Source organism: Poecilia reticulata, chromosome 11 (assembly GCF_904066995.2).
Source record: "Poecilia reticulata chromosome 11, P_reticulata-male-v2, whole genome shotgun sequence".
In the NCBI taxonomy this organism is placed as follows: Eukaryota; Metazoa; Chordata; class Actinopteri; order Cyprinodontiformes; family Poeciliidae; genus Poecilia; species Poecilia reticulata.
In genome coordinates, this window is record NC_088840.1 from 16,938,899 (window position 1) to 16,953,484 (window position 14,586).

General features: G+C 37.0%; 2 long non-coding RNA genes across 2 annotated transcripts; one reads left to right on the forward strand and one right to left on the reverse strand.

The window, feature by feature from the left end:
- Positions 1-935: 935 nt before the first annotated feature.
- On the forward strand, positions 936-3,909 carry LOC145553570 (uncharacterized). The gene is made up of 3 exons (XR_014089599.1): positions 936-1,182; positions 2,115-2,267; positions 3,655-3,909. It is a non-coding gene; the product is annotated as an uncharacterized LOC145553570 (long non-coding RNA).
- Positions 3,910-5,144: 1,235 nt separating this feature from the next.
- LOC145553863 (uncharacterized) lies at positions 5,145-8,295 on the reverse strand. Its single transcript, XR_014089905.1, has 3 exons — positions 7,414-8,295; positions 7,076-7,164; positions 5,145-6,812 (listed from the first exon to the last, which is right to left on the reverse strand). It is a non-coding gene; the product is annotated as an uncharacterized LOC145553863 (long non-coding RNA).
- Between the last annotated feature and the right edge of the window lie 6,291 nt (positions 8,296-14,586).

Here is a 14,586-nt window from a genome sequence, read left to right on the forward strand (position 1 = left end):
AGAAGAAAATAGGCAAAAAAATAAATAAAATCTTATGCTCATAATTAAACAAAGAGTCTGCATTATTACATTAATTAGGCAGAAAACTACGATATGGATTAATGAACTCCTTAAACCTCCGGAGTCTCTGTTAATGGCCGTTTTTGAGTAATTTTGATTTTACCTTTATATTTTCACCTAAAAAACTATTTACCTAACCTTGTTTTCAGCACAACCTCAGCTTTATAATTTTATAGTGTTTGTTTCATTCTGACAAAATGCATTATCACAGTGGACCAAAAATCACTCAAAAAACTAAATCTGAGTAGAAAAATTTATATTTTTCATATAAAATTCACAAAAATGTTGAAAGAGTAATTTTTCTAACCTATAATAAAAATGTATAGCGTACATTTTAAAAACGTGCAAAAATGTTAATATGAAATTTAAATACGTTATACATAAAATTTTGTGCAATTTCCCAGGCGTTTTATACAACTATTTAGAAAATGTGGCACAATGTCTCCACCACAAATTCCTTCCAATATCAAAATGTTTAATGTGTTTTATTTTTCTTACAACTATCTACAAAATTGGTTTCCCAATAGGTCTGCACACAAATCAGTTGTGTCACTCATCAAAACAGTTTCTGTCAAGGAGAACGCGGCACATCACAAGCTTTGCTGCAACCTCAGTCCAGGAGAAAAACAACAAAAAAAGGGTTTTTTGGCTTGCAGGCGCTGCAATTCAAGAACCGCCAGTAACTCAAGAACCACCAGCAATTCAAGAACCACTCTGAAAAAATGAGAATTGAGGGGTTTTTGAATTTGCATAAACAAAATAAGTTAATACTACACAATTCAGTCATCTTTCTTGTATTTACACGATTTTTTACACGAATAAAGAAACATTTACTTAATTATCAACAATAATGAAACTACTAATTTTTCCTTATGTTGATTTAACGTGATTAAATTAGATTACTAAAACCATTGTAATCATGTTTTATCATTACCGGAAATGATGCAATATAACAAAGACAATAATTAAATATGATTGGACAATAATAAGAGCGGGCTTTTGAATCGTAACCAATAAGAAGCCAAACCAGATAATTTTAAAGATATCGCGATTGCCGCGCAGTTTCTTCTGACTATTCAGCCACAAGAACACAAGACAAATCTTTGGAGGCGCACCGATTAGGTAAGTGATCTAAATATTATTTTTTTATAGTTGGGTATTTTCCACAAAAATTATCATTCTGTATAAGTCATTTGTAAACCTTCTGCATGTTCTTTGGTTTTCTCTTTGCTAGCTATCGTTATTAGCACCGGGGCTTAGCTCTAGCACAGATCAGTCCATCATAGTTTATCAAAGTAGTCCACAAAAAATAGTTGATACCGATCAAATTTGTAAGTTGTGTGCTTGGGAGAGAGTAACGAGGCAGTTTTGATAGCTCGGTAAGCTAGTGAAAAGCCACCGGGAGAATGCAAAGTGTTCGTGTTGCTTTTTTTCCTCATGGCTACTGAGTCAGTTACTTAGACTGGCTGTAGCTGTTGGAGTAATGGATTCAGTGTTCTGTTCTTAGTATGGAAAATGTTTGCATGTCTTTGGTTGTCGAATCATGGTAAGAGAAAGGAACGGAACGGAACGGGTTCAAAGTAGGGCCGACCGTGTTTGCATTAGAACTCCCGACCCGGTATAGAATGAGCTAGATCGGTCAACGAGGAATGATTAAGTTTTCCGCTGCATCTCTGAGGAAAAGGCTTCGGCCGCTACATCGAAACCATAGTTTAGTTTCAAAATAATGACGTCAGGTACAGCTTCGATGCCGCCCTCAGTTATATGCAAGTACAACAGGGCTGCAGTACGGGTGGAACCGGACCGAAGCGTGCCGTTCCGTTCCTTGCAGTGCGAAAACGGCTTCTCCTCTGTAAATATCTACTGAGAAGTGTAGATTGTGACGTATGTTTTTCTTAAACAATGTTATACATGTTTGTTTGTTTTTTTGGATGTAATGTTAATCTAAGATGTCTAGGCACATTTACTTGACTGTTCACTTCTGCAACAGTGATTGCTGGGCTCTTACAAATGTTGAACATTTGAAGCTCATTACTTTGTGCTCTTTTTTTTAGATAAACGCTGAGTTTAAGAGAATTACCACCACACCACTTCAGTCAAAGTTCTTGTCTCAGCTGGATCTCCATTTTGACAACCTGATGAAGCTGATCAAAACAAGAGGACAGCTTGGACAAAGGCTAGGACAAATTGTTGCACAAATGGATGATGTAAGTGATATAGCCACAACACAACTATCAATCTTTTTGGATAAACTTTTTTAATGTAGAAAATTACATTTTTCTTGTGTTAAATGTTCTCACCTTGAACTTTTACACCTGCTTGTTTTCACTTAAACCTCTACTTTAACTTTATTAGTTTGTATGTCTTCACTTTGAAAACAGTTGTGTAAAGTAAATTGTTAAACTTCAAGCATAAGGCTTGAAAAAAGATTACAATTCCATTAATTTCCTTCCTACCTCTACATTTAGATATACTTAGAGATATCTATATTCATCTAGATTTACATTGATCTGTCCAACCTTTTAGAGATAGATCTCTGTAGATGTGATACACTATAAACTGGGAGAATTTAATCATCACTTGTTTATAGTCCAGAAAATCTGTTTAAGAATAAAAGCCACCACATAAATTAATAGTATTGTCATTCGTCATTAAGAGAAGAAAAAAAAAGCAACCAAAATTCGGCCAGCGTTTCACCAGGGGGCCGGAAGTGAGTAGCCCCGCCCCTTTCTCTTCAGACAGTTTGGGGAAGAAGATGGCGGTCGTTCTTTTTTTTTTTTCCCACTGACGCTGTTCATCGTTACAGGTTAGTGATGTGAAGCGGATGAGGGCTGCCCCCCTCTAAAAATGACGAGTAACAAGTTAATTTGGATCTGATTTCGTAATTTAAAACATAGACATGCTCAAATATTAAAAAAGAAATAAATAAAAGAGAAAATAGTGATTTGTTAGGATCGCAGTTAGCTACATTTTAGCTACAAAGGTCATCTAACGGCCGTTTTGAATATCGCTACATGTAACAATAAGCTCCGTTCCACTCCCCGATCAAACATTGGTACCCTGACATGCGTTGTGTTGTGTTATCTGTTCAAAGGGAATTATTATTATTATTAATAATATTATTATTATTATTATAGACGTTACTATTTCTCCCCTGCTGTGTAAGCAATTAAACTGTACTGTCAGTAGTTATTCGAAGCCCATTAGAGCTTAAAGTATATTTGTTCATTATAACATGTCCATGTTAAATTACTTAACATAATTAATCCTCTCATAATTATTATGACTCAAAGAAATTAGTGCCCTTGAAATATAGCATTTGAGAAATGTTCTTTTTTTTTAATGTACATCTGTGAGCTCTTAATTAATTGGTGAACTGTTTAATTTGGCAATTTGATACTGTCACAGTTGGTGGGAGTTGATACTATTTACTGAAGTGAAAGCTATGTGGTTGCTTGATTACAGAAAGACACAAAAATAGGATTGTACTAAGGAATGTTAATGTTTTCATAATTTCAAGAATTTGTAATAAAGAGACAGAGTTTGGGAAAGAAGACTTTTTTTTCCCCCCACTGACGCAGTTCATCGTTACAGGCTCTCCACCAAGACCAAAGGGGAAGCAGAGACACATCAGAAGAAGAAAAAACAAAACACCATTTGTTACAATTGTCCACTATGAGCTGAGAGGTCTATCATGAGACAGATAATCTAAAAAAAGAAAGAAAGAAAAAAGCTGTCTTATGTCTTACTTGACATAATAGTAATTTTAGCAAATATGTATAAAAGAATTACTACAAAAGTTACAAAAGCAGCATGTACATGTTCAATAAAGTTGGCTCAGTTTTTTCCACCGATTATCTGTCTGATGTTTTATTGTTTGCAATGTAATAATATAGTGATAGTTTAAACAAATATATAAAAAAAAATAGTTTTGTTCTAAAGAGAACATACATCAGCTTACAGGTTGACCTGTAACATATCTCTATAAAAGATAAAATTATTTAGAAAAGTGTCGGCAGCATACATGTATGCTGCCGAATGTAACTTTTATAAAAATATATATTTTACATATCTCATGTCAGTCATATGCACACCCTGTCAAATAGTGTTATTGAAATCTGACTTACTTTTCTACATAATCTTGTATATCTTTTGTACAAATATATTCCAGATTAACCTTTAAACCTGCAGTGTGTAACTTATAAAAATTAGGTTCAACTTAATATTTTCAAGTAATCTCATGTAAATAAAATATGTTGATTTGACCAGCTTTAAGTATTTCAGGGAAAGGGAAAATATGTCTGTTCTACTTATTTGCATTGTGTGGGACAGATGTACACAATAAAATTAAGGAAATTGAACACCTTTTTTCTTTCAGTGAGCAGCAATTCAAGAACCACCAGTAAGTCAAGAGCCAGCAGTTAAACCAGAACAAGCACACTGAAAGAAAAAAGCTGTTCAGTTTACTTAATTTTATTGTGTACATCCGTCCAACACAATGCCAATAAGTAAAACAGACATACTTTCCCTCAAATACTTAAAGCTTGTCAAATCAACATATTTTATTTACATGAGATTACTTGAAAATATTAAGTTGAAACTACAAACATTTTATCTCTTACCATAATGTAAATATATTATGTATTATCAATAACTTTATTTATGTCTTAGTAACACTATTATAATGAATAACACCAGCTTATTTTTCATTGCCAGTATTACTCAAAGAAATTGTGTTGTGTAAACACAATTCTATCATGTTATTGGAACACTGCTACAGCTTCAAATCCTACTTAATTTTTTCAAGTTATCTATATACCTTTCTAATGTAAAACATTTAATAAAAAAGAAACAGATCTTTGACAAGAAAGACAAAGAGTGCAAGTGATGCTGAACAATTGAACTTTATTTAAATGAACATTCCAAAATCACCATTTTGTATTTAACATTTTTTACATTTAAGACACAGAACATTTTTAAATTGAGTCTTACCTGAAATACAGTTTTTATTAACAAACATGTTATTTAAGATATGAAATGATATCAAGTTTTGATGTATTAATATTTAAGATATAAAATGGATATTAAAATATAACAGTTAAGCTTTATAAAACATATTTAACATGATATAGAATAGTATTTCAGATTTTAACAATGTTTTTGAACATGTAACATGACATTAAAGCTGCAGTATGTAAGTAAGCAAAATGGTTGTTTTTACATGTTTGTCAGTGGAAGACAGCGCTGGATTTCTTCCACAGATTGTCTCTTGCTTAACTGTAAATGATGAGGGAAATTTTATACAAGTGCTTTTAAAGAACTTAGTTTTTATAAGTTACACACTGCAGGTTTGAAGGTTCATCTGGAACATATTTGTACAAGAGATATACAAGATTATGTAGAAAAGTAAGTCAGATTTTAATAACACTATTTGACAGGGTGCCCATATGACTGACATGAGATAATATGTAAAATATTTTTTTATACAAGTTAGATTTGGCACCATACATGTTCAAAAAAGTTGAACATGTATGATGCTGATACTTTTCTAAATCATTTTATCTTTTATAGAGATATGTTACAGGTCAACCTTTAAGCTGCTGTATGTTCCCCTGAGAATTTTTTATTTTTTTGTAATTTGTTTAAACTATCACTATATTATTACATTGCAAACAATAAAACATCAGACAGATAATTGGTGAAAAAAAACTGAGCCTTGTGTTATACAGACATAACGTACTGATAGTTCTAACCAATATGTAAAAAGAAAGTTATAAAAGTTACATACTGCAGCATTAATTTCATATTAATACATGTTCAAACAGTTTGTAGAAATCTGGCTAACACTTTATTTGACGGGGTGCACAAGACTGACATGACAGTCATGAACATAAGAGTCTATGAATGTCTATGACTGTTATGAAGTGTCATTTGGTAAATAATGACACTTTTAATGCAAAGTTGCATTAAAAGTGCCAACTTTGCATTAAAGTGTCATTATTTACTAAATGACACTTCATAACAGTCATAGACATTTGTGAAGACTCCTTCCTGTTCATGACAGATGCTATGCCAGGTTTATGATAGATTTCTATCAACTTTATTGAACGTACATGCTGCCAAATGTAACTTTTGTGACAATTCTTTTGTACATATTTGTTAAAATTATTATTATGTCAAGTCCGTATAACACAGCTTAATTTTTTTATATCATCAGTCTCATGTTTTACTGTTTACTATGCAATATTATAGTGACAGTTTAAACAAATATGTGAAAAACCTATTGCTTATAAATATCACATACGACAACTTAATAGTTGACCTTGAACATATTTCTGCAGTTAGTCATTAAAAAATAAATATGTGCCCTGCAATGAGGAATACAACAAAAAACACAAAAAGTGAACATTAGAACATTATTAAATAAAAACATTTAAAATGTCCATTTACTCACTCATAGAGGCAGTTTTTAAGGAATAATGTCTTGTTGGACAGTTCACCTCCATCCAGTTCCATTGTTATCTTCTGTAACACCTCAAAAGTGTAGCGGAGGTCAGCAGGGTCGGCGAGGTTCAGTCCATATATCAGTCCAACAAGTATTACAGCAGCTGTTGGCACACTATCCAAATTGGACACCACCCTGATGCCTTCATGGACGATCCTGATGTCTTCATGTGATGAAGTCTTTCAGATGAAAAAACGCCGATGGTGGTGGTTCCAATAGCCTCTTCAATGGTTGCTTCATCCACACCCTATGTGAAGTGATGACAAGTTAATCTCTCTTTCTCTAGACCTAGATGCATCTATATATATGTATATAGACCTTTCTCTATAAGAGCTATCTCTAAAAGATTGGACAACCTTTTAGACGTAAATTTTTTATGAATATAGATATCTCAAGTATATCTAAATGTAGAGATGGACATAGATGGATGTATATCCATGTGGAAAGAGATATATACATATCTAGAGAAATTTAAATCTAGATAAATACACAAATAGATACAGTACATACTATACTCCTGGATGAGCTTGGCTGGTTCTTCTCCCATATACATGCAGACTGTCTTAATAACACTCCCATGCAGCATCAACATCTTCACACTGAAGGAAATTAATGGAATTAGAATCTTTTTTCAAGCCTTGTGCTTGAAATTTAACAATTCATTTTACACAACTGTTTTAAAGTGAAGACATACAAATAAAGTTAAAGTAGAGGTTGAAGTGAAAACAAGCAGGTGTAAAAGTTCATTTAACAAGGTGAGAACATTTAACACAAGAAAAATGTAATTTTCTACATTAAAAAAGTTTATCCAAAAAGATTGATAGTTGTGTTGTGGCTATATCACTTACATCATCCATTTGTGCAACAATTTGTCCTAGCCTTTGTCCAAGCTGTCCTCTAGTTTTGATCAGCTTCATCAGGTTGTCAAAATGGAGATCCAGCTGAGACAAGAACTTTGACTGAAGTGGTGTGGTGGTAATTCTCTTAAACTCAGCGTTTATCTAAAAAAAAGAGCACAAAGTAATGAGCTTCAAATGTTCAACATTTGTAAGACATTTGTAAAACTGATTTTTAAGTGTTTAAATGGACTAGCACCAATGCCATTAAGCGATTGCATACAGACATTGCAGGGCAATAGCAGATCTACCAGAGCAGCCTTGGAGGGAAATTGTAAGGTTCCCTTTCGAAGAACCACTTTTGCTCAAAGTGCACTGTCTGTGAGAGGATCTGCAGCTTCGAACTCACTCCCTGTTCACTTAAAGTCTGTAACCAGTTTTAGTATGTTCAAAAATCAAACAAAACTCTGGTTATGCCAAAAACAGACCTGTTCTCATTTTTAATTTTTTTTTACACTTCTCTGAATATATTATGTCGTGTTGTTTCAAATGATTTCACTTCAATTTTTAGAGTTATTATTTTTAGGGGAAAAAAAGCCCATCTAGGGACAAGTGCTGCGAATTAGCTGTTGCTATTGCACCATGATGCTGGCATGGGACTGCTGTTTCGTTCAGTTTGTCTATGTAAATGTGTGTCTGTCCCTATCAAATAAACTTTGAAGGAAGAAGCCCAACAATCACTGTTGCAGAAGTGAACAGTCAAGTAAATGTGCCTAGACATCTTAGATTAACATTACATCCAAAAAAAAAAACATGTATAACATTGTTTAAGAAAAACATACGTCACAATCTACACTTCTTAGTAGATATTTACAGAGGGCACTTAACACAAGACTTGATCATCTGGAAGACATTTGGATTCAAATAAGCGCGCTGGAGCTTTGAGCCTCGCTGTCCACATAGCGCCGCTGCCGCGATAGAACCATTACATTAGCAAAACGAAGCATGGGGATGGAGGGGATTATTAACGTAGCGCAGTGCACCACAGATACGGAAAAATAACGCAGAAAACAATCGGAAGTACTCAAAATCCCTCTTATTCTTATTTTTGTCGCTCTGTCAGCGACGCTAAATGCAGACCCGTTACCATAACAACAGACAATGGTTCTGTTCGTTTACCATGATTCGACAAGACATGCAAACATTTTCCATGCTAAGAACAGAACACTGAATCCATTACTCCACCAGCTACAGCCAGTCTAAGTAACTGACTCAGTAGCCATGAGAAAAAAAAGCAACACGAACACTTTGCATTCTCCCGGTGGCTTTTCACTAGCTTGCCGAGCTATCAAAACCGCCTCGTTACTCTCTCCCAAGCACACAACTTACAAAATTGATCGGTAACAACTGTTTTTTGTGGACTACTTTGATAAACTATGATGGACTGATCTGTGCTAGAGCTAAGCCCCGGTGCTAATAACGATAGCTAGCAAAGAGAAAACCAAAGAACATGCAGAAGGTTTACAAATGACTTCTCATACAGAATGATAATTTTTGTGGAAAATACCCAACTATAAAAAAATAATATTTAGATCACTTACCTAATCGGTGCGCCTCCAAAAATTTGTCTTGTGTTCTTGTGGCTAAATAGTCAGAAGAAACTGCGCGGCAATCGCGATATCTTTAAAATGATCTGGTTTGGCTTCTTATTGGTTAAGATTCAAAAGCCCGCTCTTATTATTGTCCAATCATATTTAATTATTGTCTTTGTTATATTGCATAATTTCGGGTAATGATAAAACATGATTACAATGGTTTTAGTAATCTAATTTAATCACGTTAAATCAACATAAGAAAAATTTGTAGTTTCATTATTGTTGGGAATTAAGTAAATGGTTCTTTATTCAATTGTGTAAATACAAGAAAGGTGACTGAATTGTGTAGTATTAACTTATTTTGTTTGTGCAAATTCAAAAACCCCTCAATTCTCATTTTTACAGTGCTGTAACTCAAGAACCAGCAGTTCGGACCGCTTCGGTCCGGTTCCACCCGTACTGCAGCCCTGTTGTATTTGCATATAACTGAGTGCGGCATCGAAGCTGTACCTGACGTCATTATTTTTTAAACTAAACAATGGTTTCGATGTAGCGGCCGAAAAAAATTACCTCATCATGGGACCGGTAACAGCAGAATATTGAGAGGAATTCATCGCAAATTAAAAAAAAGAAAAAAAAGCACTCTTTACAAAATACAGTAAGAACAGTTTACTGAGAGCCAGCTAGACCTGATCAACGGCTGACTCTAAATCAGTGGTTCTTAACCTGGGTTCGATTGAACCCCAGGGGTTGGATGAGTCTGTCTCCGGGGTTCGGCGGAGCCTCTGCCGCGGAGGTAAAGACACACTTGTGTAAAGTCGTGATGACTCGCCGCTTTGCCATCACTTGCGGCAGAGGATCACGTTACATTGCTTAGCCAATCAGAGCTGCGGAGGGAGCACTGATTGAAGGAGCTCCACTCAGCATGGATTTGAACTTGTGTCTTTAATTACTTCAGCAAAACTCACTGTTTATACCAAATTCTGTGGTCTAAATCTGCTCCCTAGTCGCATCTTTTCGGGGTTGCTACTGCCTCTAGTGGCGGGGGGTGGTAACACAGCTAATATAATTACATTATTAAATCAGAATACCGCAAAGTATTTTGTGTGTGTGTGTGGGGGGTGGAATAAGAAGGGTTCGGTGAATACTCATATGCAACTGGGGGGTTCGGTACCTCAAAAAAGGTTAAGAACCACTGCTCTAAACCAATCAGCTGCTGAATTCTAAGCAGCCCCATTTGGCTGGCCCGAACCGGGTTGGAAGTTCTAATGCAAGTTCTACTTTGAACCCGTTCCGTTCCTTGCATTGCGAAAACGACTATATTTAAGCATAAGTCCGGTTTTACTTGGCCTATTAACACAATTTAGAAACTGGTGTGTAGTTTAACGTGCACTTTAAGCAGTTTGAAAGTGAAACTGGGGGAGGCGAAGTCTTGCTGCTACGTCGCACCAAAGCAGACATGTAAAAAAGACGTGTATACGCGTCCATGGACCATAGAGGGTTAAATCTAACATGAAAAAATTCACGTTATTGTTATTATTATTATTATTATGTAGCCGATTGGAAAAGCATTGTTTCGCATTGACCACCAGAGGGAGCTGTGTGTAGGAGCCCAGAGAATGGGAGGAAAACCGTTAGACCGTTAGAAGTAGCTTTGTCCTGCTCGCTACGTGTGCTAACGTCCCTAATGGTTTTCTAATGGTTTTCTGATGTCCTAGAACAGAAGATTTCTGTGACGAACTGTGGAGCTTGTTCAAGCTCCGTGAGGAACTGTGGGGCTTTATGTCTTAACATATTGTGAGTTTCTGTTAAATGATCATCTGTTATTTCACTGGATGCATGTTTATCTGACCTTACTGTGCCAGTTAGGGTGAATGGCCCGTTGCCATCTACGATTTTGAGTTGTAAGCAGAGTTTACTACGTGAGTATTTTGAGATGTTACACTAGGTTGACCATATTGTAAGAAGTCTGTGTGATTTATTTTTACACTGAGTTGACCATATTTTAAAAAATCTGTGATTTTCTTTCTTTTTTTTTATAGAAGCGTGCCTGCTTCAGTTGTTTATGCACTCAGTAAAAAAAGGGATTTATTTGATTCTTGCTATTCAAGTAGCTGTCACTGTAAGATCTTTACCAAAAATGTACCATTCTGTAGAACTCCAAATTAATTTAACAATACTCTTCTTCTATTAGAGTATTCGGGAAATAAAAAAAAAACATTTCTAACTTTGTGTCTATGTTCCTCAGTTTACCAGACTACAATTGTTAGTATTACTATTAATGAGCTCTGAAACTTTGCTCCTTCTCTGTAATCGGTAAAGAGAATAAAAAAGAAAGCTCACTAATTGCACTGAGTGGCTTCAGGTTCAGCTGGAGGTGACTTTTACGTTGTAGTGACTGAGGCTCCTTCACTACAAAGGCTTACCACAAAAGCACGGATCAGATCAGTCATATCTGATCCAGAGTCAGTGTGATTAAGAGCTCTACAAGCTGCTAAAGGGCTCCAAAATTACTCCAGTTTTGATTTTGGTTCTGAAAAGCGGCTGCTGTGGTTATTAGCTAAAGCGGTGGGGGTCATGGAAGGAGTAGCTCACTTTGTGGTGCCACAACCTGACTCAACAGCAAAGAGCAATGTGCAGAGATGTTTAGCTGCAACAATGCTACAGAGGAGAACTAAAATAAAGCAATCAGAAACGTTTAGTATTACATCACCATCAGTTTGCACTTCTAAAACCTCATCGGATAAAGAGCAGCTTTAAACAAAAGCCTAGCTGCAGATTCTTAATTGGAGTTGCAGTATGTCTGGACTTCAGCTTGGTCATTATAAAAATGTAGGAACATGCTTGATCTAATTGGTTCCTTAGGGTTGTTATCCTGCTGGAAAGTGAACCTAAACCCAATCTCCAGGCTTTTTCATGCCGACAGATTCTTTCATCTCTGCAGCTCCTCCAGAGTTACCGCTGGCTTCTTGGATACTTCGTTTTCCACAACCTGTTAGTTCATGGCTTGATAGGTTTGCATTTGTATCATACTTTATTTTCAGATGATAGATCAAACAATGCTCTTTAAAAAGATGCATTTCAATGCAGAGTGCTTTAAGACATCCAAAAAAAATGAAGAACCAAGAACATAATAAAATTATATCACAAAACAAAATCCAAAACCTTTCTGAACAAATTCTCCTACAACGTGCTTTAAAAAAATGCCTGGTTTGGTGATGGTAGGAAGATCAAAATGAGGCATGGAGGGCAACCACTGCAAAATAAAAACAGCGTTTAAGTGTAGTCCCTGGAACATCCAATAAAACCTGACTGCATGACCTCAAGTGTTGGTGTGCCACTCACAAAAACCTTTAAAAGTTCAAATAAATAAGAAGGTGCAAGGCTGTTAAGAGCCTAAAAACAAACAATAAAAGTTTAAAATCAATTCTAAAAAGAACAGGAAGGGCGTGTAAAGAATATAACATGGGGATAAAGTGTGGAGGTTAAAAGACGGGCGGTTGAATTTTGGACAAGGTGAAGGAGGCGACTTCGACTCGACTAGGAAACACCGACACAAACGACTGGGGTAATTATTTTCTAATAAGCATAGTTTGGGATATTATGCATCTACTCAATGTCAATATTTTGGATTTTTAACCACATATGTGTGCGTTACCAAATCTGAATGTAAATGTATAAAAACAGTTTATGTTCTTCTGTTATATTCCTGAGGGAAAGATGATCTAAAAATTCCTGGTGAAGTAGGCCTGTCACAATAACAAATTTAGCTGAACGATTAATTGTCTAAAAAAATTATTGTGATAAACGATAATATTTTTTCAAGACCTTTTGACACTGATTTAATGGAAATGACTAATAATACATGCAATTTCCTGATAGATGCACCTTATTTTCAAAAGAACACATAACACAGGAACTGATCAACTAAATTGAACTGTAATTTACAGCATAAATATAATTTTACCGGCACTAAAAAATAATTTTGAGCTGTAATCAAAGCTGTCAGGCTTTGATTAACACAATACAAGGTTCGTTATTTTATACAGTCTCAGTACCACGGCTTTACCCACTGTTTATCCAAGACTACATTTTTTACTACATTATTTTGAGTCACAGGTGTTTTCTGTTATGTGGAGCCTTTTTGGCATCCAGAAAACAAGAACAACACCATTACATCCCCAGAGCGATGGACTTGTGGAAAGACTCCATCGCACCTTAGGACAGCAGCTGGCCATCCTCACAGCGGAGCATCAGCGGGACTGGGACGAGCACCTTCCACTGGTGCTAATGGCATGCCGCTCAGCAGTACAGGACTCCACAACATGCACTCCATAACTCCTCATGTTGGGGAGGGAGTTGCGCACACCAGCTGAACTGTCTTTCGGACGCCCTCCGGATGCACCTGCTGTTCCAGCCGGTCCTGAGTATGCCAGAAAGCTTCAGGACAGGTTGGAGACAGCACATGCATTTGCTCGGAGACAACAGGAACAAGCAGGTGTGCGTCAAAAACGGAACTATGATGTAAGAGCTAAGGGTCGACACTTTACACCAGGAGAGTTAGTCTGAGTTTTCAACCCTCGGAGAAATAAGGGCCGCTGCCCGAAGCTGGACAGTCAGTGGGTGGGGCCCTGCAGAGTGTTGGAGCGCATGGGGGAGGTGGTTTACAGAGTGCAGATGCTCCACAACAAGAGAAGACTAGCACTGTAGAGAGACAGGTTGGCCCCCTATCAAGGCAGGGCTGCACCTCAGGCCCCAGAAGGCCATCAGCCGGGGTCGCCGGTATCACTACCAGTCTCCCCAAAAGCCATACCGCTGTTGCTGAATGATTTTCCAGCGATGCAGTCTGAAGCGCCGCAGGGCGCTCGCCCACAGCGGACGAGGAGGGCCCCAAGACGGTTTGATGACTTTGTTTGTTCCCTCGTGGGCGAGGAACTCTGTAGTGGGGGATAATGTAACGATTCTGTGTTTTAGTTCGGCTGGTGCCCATATGGTTATGTGTATTTGTTGTATGTTACATTGTGATCTTTATTGTTATGTGTATAAAGTTATAGCTTTCCCACTGTCTGATTCTGCTATCTCCCAATCACATGTGATAGACTTGTCATGTGGGCGGGGGATCAGAGGAGCAGCAGGGACAGGACAGGAAGAGGAGGGAGTTCGGGTGTGTTAGCAGGAAGCTAGTTCGGAGGAGCCCACGGTTGGTTAGAGGTGTAAGCTGTGACCTCAGAAATAGGGGCTCGTTTCTGTGTTCACTAATAAACCCATTTGACGGCACTACATCTGTGGTGTGCTGGCATCATTACAATATCATCATTATGGCCAAATATTATTGCACAAATGTAAAAAACCTCTCCTTGGGCTGCCACCTTATCGTGGTGGAGGGGTTTGAGTGTCCCAATGATCCTAGGAGCTATGCTGTCTGGGGCTTTATGCCCCTGGTAGGGTAACCCAAGGCAGACAGGTCCTAGGTGAGGAACCAGACAAAGCACAGCCCGAAGACCCCATATGATGAACACAAACTTTGGACTTGGGTCTCCCTCGCCCGGACGCGGGTCACCGGGGCCCCACTCTGGAGCCAGGCCTGGAG